Source organism: Triticum dicoccoides, chromosome 3B (genome assembly GCF_002162155.2).
Source record: "Triticum dicoccoides isolate Atlit2015 ecotype Zavitan chromosome 3B, WEW_v2.0, whole genome shotgun sequence".
Lineage (NCBI taxonomy): Eukaryota > Viridiplantae > Streptophyta > Magnoliopsida > Poales > Poaceae > Triticum > Triticum dicoccoides.
In genome coordinates, this window is record NC_041385.1 from 863,203,654 (window position 1) to 863,228,454 (window position 24,801).

General features: G+C 44.1%; 2 long non-coding RNA genes and 1 pseudogene across 2 annotated transcripts; 1 reads left to right on the forward strand and 2 right to left on the reverse strand.

Annotated features, from left to right (window-relative positions):
* Nucleotides 1-5,764: 5,764 nt before the first annotated feature.
* On the forward strand, nucleotides 5,765-6,817 carry LOC119280358 (annotated as a pseudogene).
* An 11,830-nt stretch (nucleotides 6,818-18,647) lies between these two features.
* LOC119279034 lies at nucleotides 18,648-19,896 on the reverse strand. Its single transcript, XR_005138033.1, has 3 exons — nucleotides 19,209-19,896; nucleotides 18,990-19,079; nucleotides 18,648-18,898 (listed from the first exon to the last, which is right to left on the reverse strand). It is a non-coding gene; the product is annotated as an uncharacterized LOC119279034 (long non-coding RNA).
* A 17-nt stretch (nucleotides 19,897-19,913) lies between these two features.
* Nucleotides 19,914-21,181, reverse strand: LOC119279035. The gene is made up of 3 exons (XR_005138034.1): nucleotides 20,994-21,181; nucleotides 20,461-20,560; nucleotides 19,914-20,354 (listed from the first exon to the last, which is right to left on the reverse strand). It is a non-coding gene; the product is annotated as an uncharacterized LOC119279035 (long non-coding RNA).
* Nucleotides 21,182-24,801: the final 3,620 nt, after the last annotated feature.

Sequence of the window (24,801 nt, forward strand, 5' to 3'; positions counted from 1 at the left end):
TAATTGCTTTAACTAAAAAAATAACAACAAATGTGACATGTTCAAAATATGACATGTCCACTTCAAAACGAATCAACCTAGAATTCTGTTAAATACACCTAAAACACCTTAATTCTATTAACTACACCTAATTAAAAACCTTCATAACTAGGGTTCATACTACATTATTCTAAGATTAAACACCTAAAATACCTAAATTAAATTAACAACATGGGGTGGCTGGTCTCACCTCGAGGTTGGGGTGGCTGGTCTCACCTCGAGGTCGGAGGGGGTCAGTGACGGGGACGACGGCGGGGATGATGCAGGGGCTCCTTGATTTCTGCAAAAACAAAATATAAACCAAAACATTATTATCGTCATCTTAGGACTTAGTGAAGCCCTATGTCTAAAACATCCTAGTTCTAGCCCTACCATTTACTAAAAATACCTTGTTCTAACCCTAAAAATTAAAAATTTATGAATATATTTTTAATCTGTGACGATTTTTTTGAGTTTGCAAACATTTTTTGAATTCACGAACATTTTACAAACATACTTTAGGCAATCCAACACACCGGGGCGACTACATTGGAACTTTAGCGGCCCGAGTGGTACTCTCACGAAGCTTTTAAATGTTTCTCAATAATTTTTGAATAAACTAAATATTTTCAAATATCGATTTTTGTGTGAAAACTTGGACACTTTATTAAAAATATGAACATTTTTTGAAAACATGGATATATTTTTTATTTTGCCAACATTTTCTTGAAACAAATTTTTTTAAAAGAATTATTTTTTGTAAATTCCAACATTTGTTCAATGCGAGCAATTTCTGAAATTTACAAAAAAATTATGAAAATATATTTTTTTGAAAATAAAAAGATCAGAAGAAAAGACGGAAAAACAACTAGAAAGAGAAAAGGACAGACTTGAACCGATTAGGAATCTTCCCAAAACTGGTAAGAACCTTCTAGAGGGTTCCCAAAAACGGGATATGTAGGACGTACATATCTTATCTATATATTCACTGGAATAATTGTTCGTGTGTTGCAGCGGGGTATAAATATTTTAGCATGATTAGCCCATTACTTACCTGCACATATTAATGCGATTGCGTAAATAAGTGTTAACCAAATGATATCTTACTCGTGATTTATCTGCCTGCCTATATTGTGGCGATTTGCGTAAATAAGTGTTTTAAAATAAAATCCTACACGTGATATATCTACCATAGTATTTTATTTGATAAGCATTTATCGATTACCAAAGAAAACATAATTTTATTTGCTAAGTCAATAAAAGATGGGGTAGTGAAGGCGATTTGCAAAGGAAATCGTTGGAAAAAAATATGTAAGAGGAAAAAAAATCAAAACCCAGAGAGGGAAGAGGGATCGAGAGAAGCGGGGTGAGAGACGGGGAAGGAGGAGGCGAGGAGGGGTGATGAGGATAGATTCTTGGCTCTTAATAGTAGACTATCTCATCAGTTTTGGAAGACGAAGAGGAACCGATCTGCACTACAGAGATTAAATCACAAGATTTGTTTTGTGGATTTTTTTTCCTGAGGTGGCAGATTTGATTACGGGATGACTGCATGTTGATTGCTTATGTCAGGAGAAATCATGTAGTGGGGAGCTTCTATTTAGATAAAGTTGATTTGTCACAAAATGCGACATAGGAGCTCAGGCTAGAAATGCCACATGAGTCCTTTTTTTTTGAGAGAGAGGTGCCAAAGGAGTCTGGGTGTAAACTCATTTTTTTGTTTGATTTGGTTTGGTTCATACAGTTTTTATACTTCACTTATATGATTTGGTTTCAATAATAACTACTTACTTTTGGTTCTGTTTCGCTAATAACCAAATTAACAAAAGTTGACGAGGTGATAAAGAAGGGACTTTGGATAAGCAGTTAGGCTAATCAGGTAAACAAAAGCACTAAATGGGCTAAAAAGTACTGTGTTGTAGCAGCCCATTACGCTTTTGAACCCAAAAATCCTTAATTTCGGTTAATTTGGTTTAACCAAATGTTTTTTGGTTTCTAATCGAAAAAGCGGAATGCGAATGGTTTTCAAATTTTTGAAAACAGAAACTAAAACCGAAACCTGGAAAAACTGAAATTTTGTTTCGGTTTGAGTTTTTGGTTTTCGGTTTGGTTTTGCACATTGTGATCCCGCCAGGCGTAGAAGTCAGGAACTAGTGGCTGCGGTGGGGCCATTGCATATAGGATACTTCCTCCGTCCTTGTTAATTAGCGATCCCAACGTAAGATACAACTGTCCAAGTGAGGCGTTTTGGCTCCCAGGATCATCTGCACCTGCGCCGAGTAAAAATATCAAAACAAATACTAGAAAAAATTAAAAAATTCCATTTTTTGGCATGGTAGATAATTTGGTGCGTCATGTCCGTCCCAAATTTCAAATTATTTAGACATCTGAGTAGCTCTCGACAAAAAAGACAAATTTGGGGTCTGTTAAATAGTGTACTGTTTATATACTGTTCTGGCCCAATTTGTCTTTTTTGCTGAGAGCTACTCAAATGTCCAAATGCTCTGAAATTTGAAGCGCACATCACGCACAAATTTATCTACCTTCCATAAAAAAATTGGATTTTTTGAATTTTTTATGAATTGTTCCTTGATCAGGTGCAGATGAGCTCGGGCTCAGAATTGGATATTCCTCAACTGCCCCCTTATCTTAACGTGAATTATAGAAAAAAAAGGCTCATGTAAAAGCCCGCCCCAGGCTTTCAGGTCCATGACAAGGCTAGATTGGTCAAAAAATCCTATTTGACGCCAACTGCATCAAAATGTCGAGCATTCGTGCCCCGAGCGCGAGTATTGGGCCGGCCCACTTCCCCACAGCCATTGTTCTCGCCCGTTGCAGATGGTCCCCTGAACCGGTTTTATTTTTTATACTAGTTTTATGGTTTTCTTTTCTTTTGTTTTTTGTTTTTCTGTTTCTTTTTCTTCTTTCTTTTCCTTTTTTATGTTTTATTTCCCCCTTTTTTTTTCTTTTGAAAATTGTTTGGAAATTTCAAAATTTGTTCGTGTTTCAAAAAATGTTCAAAAAATTATAAGATCTTTGTGTTCAAAAAATGTTCATAAATTATGAAAATGTTCATATTTTTCAAAAAATTGTTTGGGAATTTCATAAAATGTACTTGTTTTAAAACCAATGTTTGGGACATTTTTGTTGAATTTTTAAACAATTTTCCAAAAAAGTTCCTGTTTTCAAAAAATGTCCACAAGTTCCAAAAATTGTTCATATTTTAAAAAAGTTGTTCATGATTTGGAAAAAATGTTCTCCTTTTCATAATTTGTTTAGAATTTTAAAAAATAATCTGTTCCACAAAAATATTCCCTTTCTCAAAATTTGTTCATAATGTCAGGAAATCTTTTGTGTTTCAGAAAATGCTCTCTTTTTTAAAAAATCTCAAATTTCATGAAAATGTTCGCGATTCATTATTTTTGTAGGAATTTCCAAAAATGTTAATTGTTTCAATATTTTGCTTTTACTTGAAAAAAATGTCCCGATATTTCAAAAGAATGTTCGAGTTAAAAAATATGTTATTCTGTTACAAATAATGTACATATATTTTCGAATATGTCGAAATTCTAAATTTTGTTCCTATAATTTATAAACTATTTTAAAATTTCAAAATTTGCTCATAATTTCCACGTTCATGTTTTCTATAATCTGTTTAACACAATTGAATAATCTACACGCTACAGTAAATCCGACGCTAGAGTGAATGTCACGTCATAGTTAAGAAGGGTTCACCCTGTCAATTGTCATCATCGTCCATAAGGCCTAGTGGTTAGCTGCATGTGATAGTAATTGTGAGGTCGCGGGCTCAACCCTGGAATCCGCGTTTCTTTTTTCGAGTTTCCCCCGCGATAGATGGGCCGTCCCAGTCGGAGAAAGTCATGTGCGTGAGGCCGCCTGTTTGCCGCAGTTAGCGGCGTATAGGAGCTCCCAGATTGGTCTCCTAGGTATTGGGAATTACTCCTGTATTAGGGTGGATCCTATTTCCTCTTCATGCACCCGTTCTTATTGTTTTTGCAAACGGACCCTCGCAGGCACGTCTAGTTGGGCTCGGCCCATCTTCCCTTTTTTTTTCTGTTGTAGACCAAAAAGATGCATGCGCGTCCGGTTGTATTCGAACAAGCGACCTCCTAAGTCGTATGCACTTGCACTAGGCAGCTCATGTGCTCAACTACATCATCTTCTCTCTTTTCTTCTTATTTCTTATTTATTTTTTGTTTCTTTTTTCTTCCTTTTCTTTTTTTTCCTTTTATTTTTTATTTGGAATCGTTTTGTTCGCTTTTTTATTCTTTTGCTAATTTGAATAAAAGTTTTTCAAAATCGATGAACTCTTTTCAAAAATTGATGAACTTTTTGTCAAATGCGATGAACTTTTCCAAATTTGATGATTTTTTTCAAAAATTGATGAACCTTTTTTCTAAATTGATGAACTTTTTTCAAAATTGTGAACTAATTTTTAACATGAATAAAACTATAGTCAAATTTGATGAGCAATCAATGAACTTTTTTCAAAACTGGAAATTTTCTTTTCAAATTCAATAAAAGGTTAAAATTTCTTTCAATGTTTTTTCAAAGTTGTGAACATTTTTAAATCTAGATTTTTTATTTTTATTTTCTTTTTTAAGTCAATATTTGACCAGTCAACTGGTCAACCGCGACAGGTTAAACAACGCTCGAGCGAGCGACCAGGTGGGAGCGACCCGTGAAGCGATCGAGCGCTCGCCACATGGGCCGCGCGGGGATGTCAACCCACCGGCTGCTATTCTCTCTAGTTTGACCGCCGGCGACGGTCCTGTTGTTTGCAACGTACCACTACGACTGTGGGGGATGTTAGAGATAAATTTGGATTATATGTATTTGTTAGTCTAGGATTTGTAATCCATCTCCTAGCTTATCTATAGGAGAAGTGTCTTGCCATCCAAGTTTGTACTCCTAGCGAACCAACATGTGGTTGGATGGTTAGAGGGACTGTGGTATCCCCAACCCACCAGGATTCAAATCCTGTTGCTCGCATTTATTCCTGGATTTATTTCAGTATTTCCGGCAATGCGCATTCAGTGGGAGGAGACGTTTCCGTCAACGACGAGGTGCCTATGATGACTTCGTAAATTCTAAGATGATATGCCGGCTCAGTCTTTCGGAGGTGCTCATAGGGTTAGGGTGTGCGTGTGTGCGTTCATAGGGGTGAGTGCGTCTGTACTGTGTTAAAAAAAATTGTACTCCTATATATACTCGCCCATGAGGCTCAATACAACATTTATCATATTCTGCCAATTTTCTCTCTTCATCCGTTATAACAAACGGTAAACCAGGCCTTCACCTACTTGTAGTAAAACTGTACCTGTAAACTACAGATTGACAAAAGTTCAGTGAGCATATAGAAATAGGTGAGTGTTACCCATATCTGCAAATCGGGTAAAATATAATTCAGTTTTCTTGCAGGAAAGTAAGAGTAAATTTTATTTAACTTCAATATATAGGTCAGGAATACTACTTGCTGAGGAAAGGGGAAACTCTTCCACCTCGTGGGTGATTCGGTCTTGGAGTCGGAGTGGGAGGCCTTGTCCACAGCCCAGCCCGATATCCCTATATTATATTTGTTGGTGCACTGCGACTGCGAGCGAATCGATCCAGTCGGATTGGCTCGCTCGGTTAGGTTATCGAAATCGGCGGCGCAGGTGGGAGAAGAGAAGAAAAGATGGCGTCGGCGGAGGAGAAGACGTTCCTACTCGAGACCCCGGACGGCATGAGGTTCGTGGTGTCGGAGCGGGAGGCGAGACAATCCGGGGAAATCCATTGCGACACCATCTGCTACCGCGGCCGGCAGGCCCGTCGACGTCAACGTCCAAGGCAAAACACTCGCCAAGGCCTTGCACTACTGCAAGAAGCACGCCTACTCCTACTCCGACGGCCACGACCTCCGCGCCTGGGACGCCAAGTTCGTCGCCGACCTAGATCTCGAGACACTATACGATCTCATCCTGGTGAGCTCCAGCAATTTTATTCAAATCAAATTATCTAGTCTAGTTTATGATGATTGTCTGGCCTAGCCTAATATCCGTGGTACATAACCAGTATCTTCTCCAATGACAATCAGCACCATATTTTTTTCTTGTTCATTTCTTTAAGCACTGTCTTGCTATTAACAGGCTTCCCACCAACTTGAAATCCAAGGGTTGCTTGCACTCACCTGTGGGACTCTCGCCAATAAGATCAAGGGCAAGTCGCCCCATGAGACCTGTCATGCACTAAACATCAGCGGTGTCTTCACTCCCGAGTTACATCAAGAGCATTCAAGTGAATCTTGTGCTAGCCACACGGTATGTATGTATGTATGTATGTATGTATGTATGTATGTATGTATGTATGTATGTATGTCCCTTTATCACGTCTTTCCTCCACTGTATACCACTTACTTAATCATGTCTTTCATTCACCTCAACAACAAAACCAGTCTTATTATTCCTCGCTGGCTTGTGCTCTTTGGTGTTGGTGAGCAGGCTTTCGCGGCTATGAAAATCATCGCAGATTGGTGGAACCTAGAACGAAAATTGGTAGACAAGGCGTTACGGGCTCTCGACATAGTTCGTTGCCAAGACTTCACCGGTTACGAGCCCAAGGTCGATGGTTTAGTACGTCATCAATTCAGTGACTTCAACCTTGCCTTCTTCGACTTAGATAAAGAGAGTGAGTATCTTGATTATTTTTCGCTCCATTACCTTTTCTTTTAAGGTCTTTATTGGATGCAAACATTGTATGCTGGCTTTGATTTGTCATCGTTGCCTTTATCCGCAGCTAGCTTTTCCCGTGGCCCACCACTTAACAACAAAACACCAATGAGTGAGTCGGCCATGACATATTGTGTCAATGTCGTTTCCTTGAAGGTAAGGGAATCATATGTTGGCTTTCCGGTCGACATATTTGGCACTGTTGTTGCAAGGGACACAGAGGACTACCGATGTGTCTATCTGTTTCGGCGTGAAAGGGACGATCCCCAACACATCAGCTCGCCGGTATGCGTCTTTATTCTGTACCCGTGTTTGACTCTTGGGGGTGTCCAACGCAACATTTTCACCTTTTTTCTTTTGCAGGATGATATGTTATCTTTGGCAGATCCGTGTCGAGGGCTTGTCTCGGAAAACAGGGTTTATTTTGAGATCGATTTAAAGATCAAGTGTGATGGTTGTGCGGACAAAGACTTTAGCAAAGGCATACTAGAATTTGAACGGCTCCGTCTTCGTGAAGGCAAGGCGACCATGACTCTTGAACTAGGTAGTTGGCTAAGTTCGGTGGAATTGTTATGTGCACAGGTCTACAGCCCTGTGGAAGCTACAATTGAAATAAATGCTTTGAAGGGGCCGTGCGACATCTCAAGAGTAGCTGCTTCGACTCCTGGCAACTTCAGGGATCATATCATTCTACTAGATCATGAAGGCGCACGTTGTCGCGCCCGTTTATTTTAACAAAATAATATAAATGTTTGAAAGGACTTGAACATTATAATAATTTCGTAAAATTTGAATTACAGTGGGTGATGATACAAAGGGTTAGGCATGTTTAAGTCAGAACTAATACACTCACGTAGATGCTTTCCTTTTTTTTTAACATTTATTATTCTACATCACATTCATGAAAAGAAGATGCAAAAAGAAAATGGGCAACATAAAAAATTAAGACATTATATCATATAGAGGCTACGTCTTCTACTTTTGCAGAAAATTCAATGGTAATAGGAATGTCACGTTCTCATGGAATTTAACTCTTTGCATCCATAGAATTGGCTGTCACGTCAAGTGTGTGCGGACCAAACCTTCCTATTTCAAAACCATATGTCACGTAACAAAGGTAAAGAAAAAACTTACGAAACCTACATTTGATAAAACTTAGAGCGAACATATCCGTTAGTCAACAAACCATACAAAATATCTCTCCACACAAAAAACATTTGTTTCTGTTTTTTTTTTGAAAAGGAGGCATCGATCGATGCATGATTCCATATTATTAAAATCAAAACACGATCTTAAGTTTCACGGAAACTCAAAATCTGAGTGAGAAAGATCAACAAATCTATAAAACGCCATACCCGGCGAGAAAGCGCCACAACCGGCTATAAAAAACAGGCTACGACGCCTACATTCGTTTCTATAAGGGAAATTCACACTTTATGAAAAAATAATCAATGCAAACCTTTAATAACTCAAGGAAAGAAACTGAAAAATTCCAGACGAGCTATGGGTAGAAATACAACGAGCAATAATCTCGTGGAATGACAAAAGATATCAAAGTTGAATTGATTTATGTCATAGCATTCTGAATCATATGATTCTACCTAAGGTGAAACGAGCAATTTATATTCTCGGTTTCAAAATAAGAGGTAGTAGAAATTAATTTGTTGTAAAATATATGTTCATGTTATACACGACATGAACCAAGTATATATACGGCTCGTTTGAAGCAAACCTGGTATTGTATTGTTGCATGCACGTTGTATTTTGCATCCAAGCAGCAAATCAGTTTAAAGTGAGCCAGACAGAATGGAAGCCGCCTGATTAATCAGTTTAAATTATGAAGTGGTTGCGGGCTCCGGGGCATGCAACACACACCTCCTCTTCGGCTTTACATCCTTGCTCTGTCTCTCATACCCAGTACCCAGGTGCCCAACAAAATAAACAAGAGAGGCCAAATACAGAGAACGCCATGGCTCGGAGATAACGAAGGGTCAAAAGCTTTATTCTTACGGTGCTAAGGAGTAAGGACACAAGCCCAGCTGTCGCCCGTACCTTTCCTTGCATCGCGTGTTGGTGAGCCGCGGTTACCACCTCCTCGTCCTCCTTCGTGGCCATTGCATTTTGTGTCAGCCTCCCGAACCGGGCCAGAGAAAAAATGGAGGTCCGATTAACAGTTCTCGGCCCGACCGATGAGAGGACTCCCAGGTTGATCATCGGAGCAGCGGCCCATAGAAGTTGGGCAGGCCGTGACGTATGGTGTGGCGAGCAAAAACTGCCTTGGGATGCACCGTGGACGGCTGAATGATCTGGTACGTTCCAACGCTGCATCGGACGGTTCAAGAGCTCTAATCGCTATGGAAGGGCGTAGCTAGCTCCATTTTACTGTTTTTTAATACGAAGCAGCGGGAGGGCCAACCGTAATCGGTGATGGCGGCTCTGTTCCGTTGAGTCGTCGTGTGGCCGCCGTCACATGGGAGCAGAAGCTGGCGCTATTTCTCATGGGTGGTAATGCACTTGAATACCTTGCCCTCACTCTAGGTCATTCTGATGAAGTGGTCAATCGGAGGATGGGCTGTGCCCAGGTGGAGGTGAAAGTTGCGTGGACAGCTTCCCGGCAAGGAAGAGACCAAATATGTTTAAGGCGGTGGCTAACCAGCTGTTATTGATGTGATAAGAGTTGTTGGTTTTTCTGATATGCTTGCGTTAATAATTTGTTGTATGTATGAGTTGGAGTAGTACACCCTTCTTATCCACCGTCAAAAACTTAGTTGCATTCGTGAGTAAGACACCACCACCTTGTTATCCACCGGGACAGCCGGCCACCACACGGCGTGCCAAGGGCTAGCCTGTGGATTCAAGCTTCTGCTGCTGCTGGTACATGTACATAATCCAAGTGTATGTACATCACCTAGAGTGTTCTTAGTTCCTGTCACGGATTTTGGTATTTTTTTGACTTAGATGGGTAGATTTTTAGAACATGTTTGGCGGTGCATCGGCATGGAACGGTTCCTTTCTCTTTCCCTTCTCCCAAGCTTGGTGGCTGCACATCTCCTATCCGGCTCAAAGTAAGAGCTTGCAGGCTGCATATCTTCTCTCTGGCGCCATGTCTCCCGGTGGTGTCGAGCGCTACGGGTAAGTTTTCCTGTTCGGTCGTGTGTAGCTCCGCATCAGGTTTGCCGAGTTTTCATGTCCAAAGGCTTGATTCTAAGGCCGAGTGTGGAAGCTCATTGTGCAATATTTTTGTTGTTTATCAGAAATACATGGCCATGCATCAATGTATGTGACAGGATTGAATCTCAAGCTGACTGTGGAACCTCATTACTCGTTTTTTGCTTAGTGTTCTTATTACCTGATCATACTTATCTTTTTTGCTGCCAAGGAGATTTTCGTATGCAAAATGTTCTTACTATCTCTTGATGTGTGATGTATTTATTTATCGTTGCAATATCACATCAAACCTGTATTCAGATTCTCAATGGCTCGAGAATGAACATAGATCATTCAAGGCATCAAGTTTTAGTGTTTAGGATTTAAAAAATTGTTCGTAAATGATATAACTATATACTTATTTCTAGATCATACACCCCTGATGAATATGACTAGGTTAATTTATGAGGCATTAGGGTCATCATTTCATTCATGTCTTGCATGCCAACCTGTTAAAATTCTCATTCTGCGAGTGGTTAAACAAAACTGAAAATGATTTCATATGTCGTGCTTAATCTATGGAAGTGTGTATGAAAAATCCCCGTGTGTGAGCTTTGATACATTGGAGACTCTTAATTAAACTTTGACAACGATGGAAGATATTTGCATCCTAAAATTTAAGCAGAGTATAAGAGGCGAATCTTTGCAGGAAGCAGGGGCGGATCTACAGGATTGCCAGGGTGGGCCGCGGCCCACCTGGGATTTTGGATCAACCTATGGGTCTCTTACTAGGCCAAAGAAAGGAAAAATGGCCCAATAACACTTACCTGTTGACGTAAGGACGAACGCACCCACGGCCTAAAAAAAGAAGCCACCTTGTGACCTTGTCCCCTCACTCTCACACAGTCGTGCCCTATCAGCTGGAATTCCCCTGCCTTGCCATCGCCGGTCACTGCCTCCGTTCGTCGCTCCTCCCTCATGTGGTCATGCCTCTCCCTTTTGTGACATGTGATCATGGGTATTATCAGTCATCAGGTTGTGGAATATATTTTTCAGTTTGATATTTTTTATTATTGCAGCACACAAAAATGCTGATGGCTGCTAGTTTGAAAGGAAAATGTGCATAAAGACACAAAAACAAGAAAATGATTTGGGACGCATAGTGCTATTCCGGGACTAGAAATAACAAGATATGATAATTATTGGGAAAAATAGTGGCCTGAAAGCTTAACATGATAGGTTTTATTTTTTGCGAAAGCATCAGATCTATTATAAAAGTTCAACTGAACATGATAGGTTGAGGGGGTCATGTGATAATTTTACAAAGCGCAATAACCAAGAAACTCAATCATCCTTTAATGTTATTATCACTATAAGAAACACATAACCATCATATATAAACTCAATGGAGGTAGAGCGTCACATTATACTCGATGATGTCTCCCTTGGACGGGTTCACCGAGTTGATACAGTCAACGCAAACGGTCTTGAGCAAGCCGTACCCTTTGGCCATTCGGAACGCACCACGACCTCCAATAACGGGGACCTCCCTGATTGTCTTTCTGAATTCATTTCTTGAGAACATCACGAACGAGCTGCCTTTGAATGGACCATCTGTCATCTCATAGTCAATAGTTAACAATATCGTGTACCCGTCTTTCCCTGTTTCAACATACATGCCCTGTGCATTCCCAACCACCTTAGATCTACTTGTGGGCCCCTTTGTGAGCACGTCATCAAACACGTAGACGGAGCTAAAGGGCACTAAGCCACGGGCATGGGATGTGGCATTGGTGTTTTGTGCGACAAGAACCGAGGATGGATCATTCACCTTATGGGTGTTGTGGAGGTAGAAGCGGATGTTCGTCACCTTCTCTCTTCCACCAACCGGGGAAGCATTGCATTGGAGAGAGACAAGGAGGATGGTGATGAGCAAGAACGGAATTCTCATCTTGTGTTCTTGTGGCTTTTGGATTGTGATTTGAATGTGATCGGTGAGAAGGTTTGGTATGTGTATTTATAGTCGGGGAGGAGGATATCCTTTTGTATCCATTATATGGAAATAATTAATGAATACAAAGTTGAGGATATCTTTTCGTATTATATATATGGAAAATAATTAATGAGCATAGTTAAGTAGCGCCTATCTTTGGCAAGAAATTAATATGATCCGTCTATAGTGTATTGGAATGAACAATTAATTATACTCCAGTTGAGCAGCAGCCAAATGATTGCAAGGTGGAGCTTCCCACTGTAGACCTCGAGCAGGAGGAGTCGAGCCTGACGGAGCAGCTAGCGCGCATCACCCAAAAGCTATTCGACGCCTTGAGCAGCGGCCTTCGTACCTCACGGAGCGCGGCAGCATCTTCCGTGTGTACCGGTACCCGGCTGGGTCGGGCGCCTGGCGGCGGCACTTGGGGATGGAGGCGCACACCGACAGCTCTGTGATGTCGATCCTGAACCAGGACATGGTGGGTGTCCTGTAGGTGCTCTATCGAGGTCGTTGATGCCCCATCATTCCAGTGGAGGGTGCACTGGTGGTAAACGTGGGCGACATGCTGCAGGCGGTGAGCGGCGACGCGTAGGAGCCCGGTGTTGGAAATATGAGCAATTTACCATATGATTATATTAGCAGAAATAATAGATAAAACATGACTATTATAGTAGAGATGAAACAAGTCATGTAAACTAGCATAGTGAAGGCAAATAGCATCCGCACACGTGAACTAGAACAAAACATATGTAGAACAGAGGCTAGAACAAGAAAGGCTAGAGCAAGAAACTGTGGCATGATCTTGAACACAGAGAACACAAAGACGTACGGAACAGCGGCAGAAGCACTGGTCTTAGGGTCAATGTCCTTGCCAGCAATGTTGTCGAAGAGGTTGTCAACGTCGGGGAAGAAGTCGTCGTCGGGGAAGTGGTCGTCGGTGTCCGGAGCGTCCGTGATGAACCAATCAGTAGTCGCGCAGAGCGCTCCCAAAAACCTCATCACCCTTCTCCCGTATAGGACTCAAGAGATGGGTTTTGGAGGCCTTCTGTCCCGACTTGCGGTGCACGCCGAAAGCCGGGATGGGGAAGATCGTAGCAGTAGCTCAGTGCTTAGGAACTCGGTGGCCAGAGGAAGGTGATGTTATGATATGTCTCTTTGTAAAGAAGCAACCTCTCTTTTATAGGCGCACGACAAGGAGGCTAACAGGCTGCGATGGGAGGTGAATCAAAAGTGAGAGACGAAGCGAACAGCCTACAACCAAAGAGGCGCGCACGGCAAAACGTTTCAGCTCCCATGTGACCATTCATATACCCGTCGTGAGCCGCACAACGGCGGACGGCAGAGGAGCGCGCGTGGATACCCCTCTTGTTCTCATGCTCATACATGTGGGGAAACAACCCTCTTATAAGAAGGTCGAACTCCTACCAAACTAGTAATGTGAGACTAAATTTTAGTAGCACCGTTGCTTGCACGAATGAGGCAAATGGGCTAAGTGAGCCTATAGAATTTATGAAGTTCCTATTGGGCTGTCCCAAATTAGATTAAATTCCAACACCCGGAGCACCGGATGGTGGCGCCTGCCCGGGGCGGAGGTGGACAGGATGTCGCTGTGCTACTTCGCGTTCCGGCGGGAGGGCGCCGTCCTCGTGTCATCTGCGTCATGCAGACACGGCGACGAGAACAGGGAGCGAGGCCACTACAGGTACCGGGGGTTCCGCTACGGTGGCTTCCGGGAGCAGGCGCAGGCGGACCGGATGTCAAGGCCACCGACATTGGCTGATCGATTGATGTGGGCGGAGCGGATCAGAGTACAGCACGGTCGATGTCTCTGTTCTTTTTTTCTTTGTTGCTTAAGCTTTCTTATAATGGGGCTCTTTGGATCAACAAATCCGTCTATTATCAGGCTTGGCTCCGTACCGTACGTACGACTTGTAACAACAGGACATCGAGCGATGGCCGGCGGCGACATGGAGAGCGGCGCCATGAGGACGGCGATGGCGGAGCCGGACGGCTACGGGCGGTGCAGGGTGATCGTGGCCGTGGGTCTGGTGACGCTGTCGATCGTGGCGCTGTCCATCTACCTCATGGGCCCTGAATCAAATTATTGAGGGCCTTACATGACGAAGCTCCTTGGCAACCGCTTTGAATTCACTAAGAATGTCACGGACGATTACCTACACTTCCTCCATCCTTTATTTAAGGACGCTCGTAACTTGCGAACGTTCGACTGGAAGGGTGCCATACGCTAACATTCTAGGTGACATTTTTAGTTGTGAGGGGGTGGCAGTTTCTTCTGAGCGACATGACAGTGTCTTCAAAGAAGGCATTTTTCGTTTCAAAATAACTGTTGTCGTTTGATTTTTTTTTTCACAACTAAAACTGCCATCAAATGACGTTCGCTTGCCACCTCTCTCCTAACGAACGTCAGCTGGGTACCATTACCGATATTTAATAGTGCATAGTGCTAGACGCATAACCCTTTCGTTGTTTTGTGGCACCCAAAACCATATGCTCACTACAGTTTCTGTGAGTATAAGATAGTACATGTCTTGTGCCCTAGTTTTGGCCCTGTGGCTTTGAATCTGAAGCATGCTTTAATTTGTGTGCAATTGGTATAATGGTGCTTTTGCTATATCATCTAGAATCATTATCTGCAATTATATATTTGACGATAAATCATCTACAATAATTTGCTAAACATATATAGGTTTATGCACCGACTAAATTCACAAAGGACAAATTGAAAGACTATATATAGTCAAAGAATGAATTGATTGATTCCTGGTTGTGCTAATGTATCTAGCGGTTCACCACCAGAAATAAAACAAACCGCATCAGCCAAGCATATGGATCGTCTTGCCTTCCCTCGCTGCTCCTGGTCGCTGTCGACGTACGTTGCACACACGGTGGCTATCATACCAGGAGATGATGGAACGTCCATGCAGGCTATCTCCATCTCCGTCAGCCCTCTCTCTGGGCGGCCATAACGCATGACCACAGGACTGGAGAAGCAGCAGTGTGGGACGCCAGGAGCGCGGGCGAGACGGCCAACTTGCGGACCACCAGCACAGCAGGAGGACGGCCGGCGCTGATCGGGTATCCTAGGACGTATCTGCTATGGAGCCGGATCCTGTGACGTACGTTAAAAAGTGAAGTTAGAGGTGACTTGGCTTCACGAAAACAGATGCCAAGACACGAAAAAAATCAGACTCGCTTCTTGACTTTGCCCTCAACCTCAAGATCGAGCGCGCGTGTCTCGTCAGCTTGTCGTCGATTTCGAGAATGGATCTTTAGCACCCGGGGGCCTAGACACCCCCTTATCTGACCGTTGGTCCAGAATTCACCTCCTAGGGATATGTGCCATTGACCGTAGCGAGCGAACTGTTAGCAGACGTACTGTTTGCTAAACGCGGTGGTCGGTCGAAATTCAGACCGAGCTGGGCCTAGACTGTCACTGTGCCACTATAGGTTTGATTCTCTCTAGTAACCGAGACGCGGACATGACATGTCGGCCCGTCGTAAATAAAGAAAAAGGAAGAAAGCTAAACGTGTCGGGCCGCAACCCAAATGGCTGAAAAGGACGTGTCTCCTTGAAGTTCGGCGTCGTCTCCGTCTCTGTTCCCCACCTTCCTTCCACCTCCCATCAAACAAATCCACTCGACGCACCACAACTTAGGTTCCAATGGAGCAGGGCCATACTGGCGGTGAAGATGTGGCGATCTGCAGACGGAAGGCATCACAGAGGCGATGCACGCGGCTTCAGCCACGGCGACTCGAAGGCTGGTCCCTGTCAGGAAACTGGATGCTGGAAACGCAGGTTTGTAGCCGCGTGGTTATGTACGGGAAAAATAATCTGCGTCGACGTCTGCCGGTGCTACTGGGAGACCGCGACGCCATTGCCATGGGGAGATGTCCACTTGCCAAACAACTCGGATCTCTCCCGCGACCGCGTGCCCATCCCACTAGTGTCCGTGAGCGGCCGCGGCCGCCACGTGGAGATCAGCAGACGCCGCGCGCGCCTGCCGCCGAATCTGCTGGATGACTCCAGGTACGCCATGGATTTGACGTTATGGGATATGTGGCTCCGCGACGAGCACGACCTGCAACGACAATCATTTTTTACCGGTCGTCCTCCGAGCCCGCGCCACCCCCATCCTTCTCGTGCTGACAACCCTCCCCAAACACGGGGTCCTTAGGCGTCTGCGCGCGCCTTCTCCGTCCCCATTCCTGTCCCCGCCACCGCCGCCGCGGGTCATGGAGGACTCCATGGCCACCCATGATGAGCGGTAATGGGATGGCCTGCAAACCGGGCGGGCCCTCTCTGCGGTTGGCGACGTGGCCATCCCGGAGCAGGACCTCGATGTCAAGGAGGAGGTCGTGGAGCAGCCGACCGTCGCCACGTGGAACCCTCATTTGGTGGGCCAGCGATGGAGCTAGTCGTGCTCGACACCGAAAATGGCCGACTCGGTGGGTCAGCCCATGGTTAGCCACGCCAGTGCGGTAACCACACCAGGAGCAGGAGCCACGGGAGGAGGTGGTGCAGGCGCCGCCGACACCTGGCAGCCACCTCCCGACGTCGACCTCACCAACGACGACGACGAGTAGGACGGCGGGTCCTGAAGACGACATCGGCCACCGGTGACGGGCCTATTACTTGTTTTTTTATGTCTATTATTATCTTTTAGTTTAATTAAGACCTGTGTTGGACTTGGGTATTATGGATATGTGGATGTTAATGTTTATATTTATGTTTTCGTATTATTTGCAAGTTCATTTTGTTCGGCAAAAAATCGAAGTCCACAAATCTGAATGGTTTGAGACGATGCGTGCCGGTTGGGCGCACCTATAGCCACACGACCGTAAGCGGACTGGAGTGTCCTTTTTCCTGTCACAAACAGACGAGAAGAGGACGAAACAGACGTCCGTTTGGGGTCATGCGCCTTGGAGTTGCCCTTATACCTATCGGACCATGTATGCAACTTTTTGTATCTTTAAATGCATCGGGATGCTCTCTCGCTGGCCCCACAGTCGCTGCACCATGATGGCACCAGGCCATCAATTGGTCAATCGCATTGACCAAATATTTGGTATTGGATGAACGGTTTAATCAAATCGCATTCTCCGAATTGACATTGAAAAAATCATTTATCAAACCCTTAAGTTGCTGAAGACTGACCGCACCTCAAAATAAAAGTAAACAATCGAACGGAGAAATAAACATATGAACAAAAAAGTAAGATATGTGCGCCATTCGTATATGGTTCATATCTAATTTTCTTTTTTTCAGTTCATCTGATTCCTACGAACGTTAGACGTCTGATCGATTATGTCATGTACAGTTATAATAGAAAAAAAAAGTGTTTTATTTACCCCTGGCTGGTGCCAGTTTGAAGTTTCATCTATGATGCTCACTGACAGGTGGATGCCTACACTTACACCACAACTCATTTGGAAGGGCAAACGTCATACCTCTTTCAACCATCTGCATGCTGTCCTTTCAACCATCGCTTGAATATCACAGACCTCTTGCCAGACCTCTTTCCTCCATGCTACTCCCTCCCCCCGTCGCTGTCTGTCCCCTTAAAAAAGCCATACAATTTCCACTTGTGGCAATTGGAGCCTGGCCGTAATGGACTTTGTAGATGCGCATCTATTGGTCCACACCGAGTATTTTCCAGGGACACGCAACGATGAAAGACGACCAAGCACCACCGTTGACTAATCACAACGAATTTCTTTTACGTCTACTAGCACAAATGCCCGTGCGTTGCAACGGGAGAAAATATAATCATATCACTTCTTAGCCCAATAAGCATGGCCTAATCATAAAAAAATGCAGAAATAAATTATTTGCTCAAATAATCAAAAATACAGTTTGCCATTACAATACTGAAGATATTACCTGAGCAAGATTCCAGCCAGCATGCAGTTCTTTGCTGGGAGCGACCAAGAGCAGCGAGCTTATGGCCGGCTCAAACTTACGAACGAGCCACCTTGTCAGTACTTCTCTATCTCCTTAGACTAAGGTTGGCTACGCTTTGGCGCGATTCGTGGCTACATAATTACAGTGTATAAAGAGTCCAGCCGCATACGCAGTTATGTGCCGAAAAACAAATATTGTTGATTTTCCGTCACAACAATCTGCAACAATAAACTGACAACAAACAATTACAACACAAAATAGATAGCAATTTCTATCCATCTCTCACTGTATTTTCTCTCTACAATAATGGCAGCATCACACAAATAGGGGCAGCATCAGTACAAAGCAAAACAAACAAACTTGCTCCAAATCTGAATTCCAATATATGAATGTCCCTTGTACAAAGTTAGCACACATCAGAGCATAGAAGGCCACATAGCAACATCACATGAAGTGTCTCTCTCCGTACAAAAGCATCGGCACACAAAGCATATAGCAAACAAAATTGCCTCATATTCCTTCTCTCTGTTCTATCCTCTCACACATGATACACAATTGCAGGAGTAGCAATATTATTCTCAGCCGCAGTCATCATGTATATCCTCCAATAAATCTGATACCATCTCGTGGAACTTCGCCATGGACCTAACCAACAACACAACTCTGTCTTGCCTTACTGGTCGCTCTCCCACATCCACCACGGCAGCTCGCCCCATCGCTCGGCCATGGCACCAGCAGCCTCCCCAGCGCTCGGCAACGACACCGGCAGCCTCCCCAGCACTCTGCCACTGCATGAGCTGCCATTACCCCTTGTCTATATCTCGATCTTGATCTGGAAAAATAACAGTGAGAAAAGAATTATTTACCTGATACAAAAAATATAATTCTCTGGTGCATTAAAAGAAACTATTGTGGCAATCATTAAACATGCAACAGGAGTTTATAGGAACCGCATATAGTCATGGGTAAATCTCAAATCATCTTTGCTCGATATCCTCTTTATATGATCTGCCAAAATTAGGTGTGCCATTATGCTTGGCAAACTCAACAATTCACTTGCTATAGTTCCTTCGTAGTATATTTGGCAACCTAAAAATAATGTGTAGGGGAGGGCATAAGTGTATGTCAAAGGATCATAACCCAAAGTATGTTTAGTAAATTACCACAGAAAAGCACAAACCTGAGAGTGCAAAAGAATTGTTAGCAATTGGGATGGGCATCGATGAAGAACATTTCTGATGTACAATGTTTGATCACCGGGAAACTTGCTCTTTTTAGAAGAAAAAAATGTCCAGGAGAAATCACAAATTAGTTCCAGCTCCCTCCATGCCTCTTACATAAATACAACCAAAAAGCAGTGATAAAAACTTCCCCCCTCGAGGCAGTATAGACAGCTTACCAAATCATTAGTGAAAGTCTAACTCCCACGGTTACATGCTTGAGGTGATGCTATCATTCTGTCAGTATAATAGTAGAAATCCTCATATCCTCTTGCAATGAGAAGAAATATAATCTGTATGTACATGTTTATGTTTTTTCTACCAAGAGAAAACTATTATGGACATGAAACATAATCAAATCAGGTTGATTTCTATTTACAGAAAGAATCCCATTTATATGGTCTATCTGTACAATTATATGGCTAATGGTTAGAACGAATGAATTTATTTTGGGGAACAAGAGAACGGATGATTTGAAGTGTATGTGCTTGCTTATTGTGCAGGATAATAGAAACATGCAGAACGTCTTGCCTCGGATTTGCAGCAGTACTACTGGACCAGATCTTATCAGTTCAAGGAACAAATTGGAGTGGTGCGCAGTAATACTTTTCTTAAAGAACTTACTTTGCATGTAAACTAATCTCTAACACAAACACATCTTCAGAGCCACCCAATAGCTCAGCCGACTTCGATCTAGACCCCAACTGTACCATACAGGAAAACAAAGTTGACTAAACCACACAAGAAGAGAGGATTCCAATATGATGAATCCGGTGATGGAGCACCTTTTGGTCCCTACAGCAAAGCTGGATGCCACGAGGGAGAGGATATGCCGAGTGTCAGGTGGCTAGCATGACAATGTTCCAGAGGGGTAACCGCGCTGATAGAGATATGTTCTTCTAGCCAGCCTCAGATTTGAAGTCACTATTATGGAGGATGCAGCTCGAGATCAACAACGTTAGCAATGACAGTATAACGTAGAAAACAATTTGTTTCGTGTCAAATCTTAATTCTAGAAGGTCCCTAAAAATGTCTGGACGGCCAATACTCCTGTAATTCAATTCATTAATCAATCCTAAGAGCATTTGTGATCTTGACTTTTCCAGATTGAATCAACACATGGAAAAATCACGTTGCTTGCCTGAGAATCAGTGAAACTGTTTCGGATGACGGCTCCAGCCAATGCTACAGATGATGGCTGCACAAATCAGACATGGATGGCACAAGCACCTTACTGCAATTAATGGAGCCACGGAGCCGCAAAACATATATGATGCGGTGGAGAGGTCATGTGAGGTAGAAGCGGACCCTCCACTATGCTCTGCCTGATTAAGCAAAAGATGTTCAGAAAGCCATATTCCGAAACAAAACTTGATAGCAATGATAAAACATGTAAAGTTGAAAAGGATTTTGCGAGTTTCGACAGCCAACCTGCTGTAGCTCTAGCTTTCCATCCAATTCGTATTCCACCTTTTCTTGAGAGTACAATTCATTTCCGTCATCTCAAGAATTTTCCTTGGATACTAAAAAACTAAAAACAGTTGGATTCAAGGGCAAGCCTACACGATCCTTTAATTCTCCACAAAACAAGAAATTGCAAACATAGAACAACCATACAGCTTTACATGTTTTGCCTTTTTTTTCTCAAGATGGAAATCATAATACAGAAGGAGATAGGCCAAAATATTGACTAAATGAATAACAGAGCAGCTCCTCTCTATTTTTCCTGAACCACTACACTTTTTTTCCTGGACCTCTGCAAGGGACAACAGCAAGCGTGTGGATTCTCCACTGCTACCCATGCAACTTGCAGTACAATTTTGGCATATTTATGCAGGTTTATATGAGGCACCAAGCCATGACCTGAGTCGTGTGCTGGCCATGATCTCAAGGTGTGCACATGACAGTAAGTATTCTAGCAACATCGACTACTTGAAGACAGAGTATACATTGACAGAACTTACAATATTACTTGAAGACAGTGGACATTGACAGAATTTCATCCTCCAGCGGCGGAGCTTGGCAGGGGCGGCGGCGCTGGGAGGTGCAACCCATAGTGAGGGTGAGGGGCGGCCGGATCCGCGGGTGTTGGCGACGAACGACGGCCGGGTCGGGCGCTCGGTGAGGCAGAGGCGCGGGGGCACAGCTGCGCAGGGAGGCTGCCAGTAGGCTCGATTTGGAAATCGAGGAGAGGACTGGGTGGATGGATTTTTGGACTGAGGGCATCCCGATGGGAGGAGGGTAGACGGTGGTGGCGCTCAGCGGCGGGGTGTGTCCGGCGGCGCGCGGTGAGGGCAGGGCAGGAGGTTGCGTTGCGCTGCCGATGGAGATGGGATTGGGAGGCCTGGACGTGCGTGGCTGGGCAATTTTTTTATGTCTCGTACGGGTTCGGCTGACTTACGACCAAGACTGCGGGTTGAATACCTAAACGGAGAGAGACTTTTTTGCAAAACTACCTCGATGTGCGATAGTAATAGGCGACCCAGGTCGGACGGACCAAGGTGCTAATGCTATTAGTACCACCTCGTTTATATTACGATTTTCTTCATACAAATTGTAAAAGCGTATTATGACATGAGAAGAAAGCGTATTGCGACGGTGAATCCGGAGACCCAATCCGTGCTTTATTATTAGGGAGTGATATATGCACCGCCTGGCCGATGCAAGGTCACCTACAAATTATGCTGACTTCTAATACACGTTGATTGATCGGTCAACTCACCAAGGAACATAGTAATGCCGTCGATGCGAAAAGACGGAGCCCGATACATCTAGGGTTTGGCGGCCCTCGGGCGATCACCCCGCCGCCGCCATCTTCAACCTCGCCGGCCGCAAAGCAGGCTGGCTCCGTTTCCACATGCGCCCTAGGGTTGCAGGGTGGACCTGTTGCGGCTCTGTCCGCCTGTATCTCGGAGGAACGTGCAAACGCGACCCGCGAGGAAGCTTTTTTTTTTGAAATGGAGGCGTACCCCCGGCCTCTGCATCACAATGATGCATGCGGCCATTTTATTAACAAACCAAAATCGTCGAACAAGTCTTACAGCTCACAAAACGGAGCAGCCAAGAAAATCCAAAAAAGGAAAATTACATGCGAACCAAGTCAACCGACACAATGAAGATAAATATGATAAGCTCTCTAGACTCCTATCCTGTTATGCGAGCGCCATCCGAACCGGTTGAAGATAACCCGAGCTACCATCTCCCATTGGTTGCACCCAGTAACCAAAGGCTCCATGGAGTCCATAGGAGTGAGTAAGGACCACGTACAGATCCAAGCTGTAGCCCTGAAGATAACCTGCAAAAAAGTTAAAGTGTGTTGTCTGTTAAAAATCATATCATTCCTGCAGTTCCATATAGCCCATAATAGCGCACATATTCCAATCCGAATACGAGCGCAGTAATCTGCTCCACCCCAGCTAACCACGTCCCAAACAAAGACACAATATCGACTGGTGGATTAATATTAAAAGCTATATGAATCATTCTCCAAAGTAATTTGGCAAGTGGGCATTCAATAAATAAGTGTTGTATTGTTTCGTCATGATCACAAAAACAACACCGCGAAGAACCTACCCATCGCCTCTTAATTAGGTTGTCCTTGGTGAGTATCACTTGCTTGTGAACAAACCACATAAAAATTTTAATACGCAAAGGGATCTTAACTTTCCAAATGTGTAACGACCGAGATAGGGGGCCAGAGTTAATGAGATCCATATAAAAAGATTTCACAGTAAATCTCCCATTCGGAGTTAATTTCCATTGAATTGAATCCGGTTGATCGGTGAGTTGAACTTCTATCAATCTCCGAACCAGGTGCATCCGGGCGGTCCATCTCTCACCAACTAACACTCGTCTGAATTGGATGTTCAAGGGAATTGTTTGAAGGACGGTACCCACGTAATCCTCCTTACGTTGTACAATATTATAGAGTGTAGGATATTGGATGGCCAAGGGCGTCTCTCCTAGCCATGGGTCTTCCCAAAATCTTGTAGACATGCCATTGCCAACCAAGAATTTTACTCTACGAAAGAATAGGTCCTTCGTGCGCATAAGTCCCTTCCAGAACGGCGAATCAGTCGGTCTCATGGTAACCTAGGCTAGCGTTTTCGAATGCAGATACTTATTACGCAAGATTTGAGACCACATACCCTCCGGCTCAGTCTCCAGTCTGTAGAGCCATTTGCTCATAAGACATTTGTTCTTGATTTCTAAGTTTTCAATGCCGACACCCCCTTGGTCTTTAGGTCGACAAATGATATCCCATCTCGCGAGACGATATTTCCGCTTGGCCTCATCGGACTGCCAAAAGAAACGAGATCGAAAGAAATCAAGACGCTTGTGAACTCCTTTCGGAACTTCGAAGAACGACAGAAGGGACATCGGCATACTAGTCAGTACTGAGTTAATCAGGACTAGCCGACCTCCATATGACATAAGCTTACGCTTCTAGCAGCTTAGTTTTTTTTCAATTCGTTCTTCAATACATTTCCAATCTTTATTGGAGAGTTTACGGTGATGGATCGGTATACCCAAGTAATTGAATGGTAAGGCACCTGACTCGCACCCAAACAGTTGTCTGTATTTGTGTTCCTCGTCTTTGGCCTTCCCAAAGCAGAACACCTCGCTCTTATGAAAATTTATTTTTAGGTCAGACAATTGTTCGAAGAGACATAAGATAAGTTTCATATTACGAGCCTTAGCCATATCATGTTCCATGAAGAGGATAGTGTCATCAGCATATTGTAGAATGGAACCCCCTCCATCGACAAGATGAGGAACGAGACCCTCTACGTGGCCATGCTGCTTGGCCCTGCCAATAATGACGACCATCATATCTGCCACAATATTGAACAGAAGAGGAGACATGGAATCACCTTGTCGTAACCCCTTATGTGTCTGGAAATAGTGACCGATGTCATCGTTCACCTTGATTCCGACACTACCCGGGAGGAAGCTGTCTCCAAGTTAACCTTGGTCTGATCTGGGAAGGAGGAAGTCCTATTGTTTCAGAAAGTTGAGTTCATGGACGGCCCACCATTGATGTGCGGTACGGACCCTAGGGTTCCTAAGATCAAACAGATTGATCTGCGTCACAGGGAGCCCCCAGATCGTAAGTTGTCGCATATCATACTAGGAGACCCTCCGTCACAGTCGACGACGATGCCAATACCAGCAAACTCCTTGGACTGGTTCCTGCGGTGTACTTGGCGGCTGGTGGGGATGATAATGGGACACCCAGTGAGGGAGTTGCCCACCCGAAGCCAGCTACCGTGGAACCCATGGACCTTGCAGTAGCAAGCCTGAACGTGGATGCCTTGGCGATCGTCTAGAATGTATACTATGCGTCCATGAGGCCAGCTCGGGTCTTCGAGATGTTGTTGAGGACTGAAATTCCATCTACTGTACTCCGAATAGAAGAGATGAGACTAGTGTTCCGTGTTCTGAGCTCCTTTGTGGCCTGTTTTAGCAGTATGGCTGAATGTATGGAGAACAATGATGTAATGCGTGGCAAGAGGCAGGATGATGGGATTGACGGCATGCTGGGTTTGGACTTTGGAGTCAGAAGCTAATGAGAGGAACACACTTGTTCCTTTTGCGGACACACCTGTAGGAGGGACACAGTCAAAAGGAAAGGTGGAGGTGCAGCAGCAGGAGGAAGTGGGTATGCAGCAAAAATATGTGGTAGAGATGAACCTGGAGGAGGATGGTAGCAGCTTGTCGCGTGAGGCGGATTTGGAGGCAACCGGCCCATGGGCCGCCGGTAAACTGACG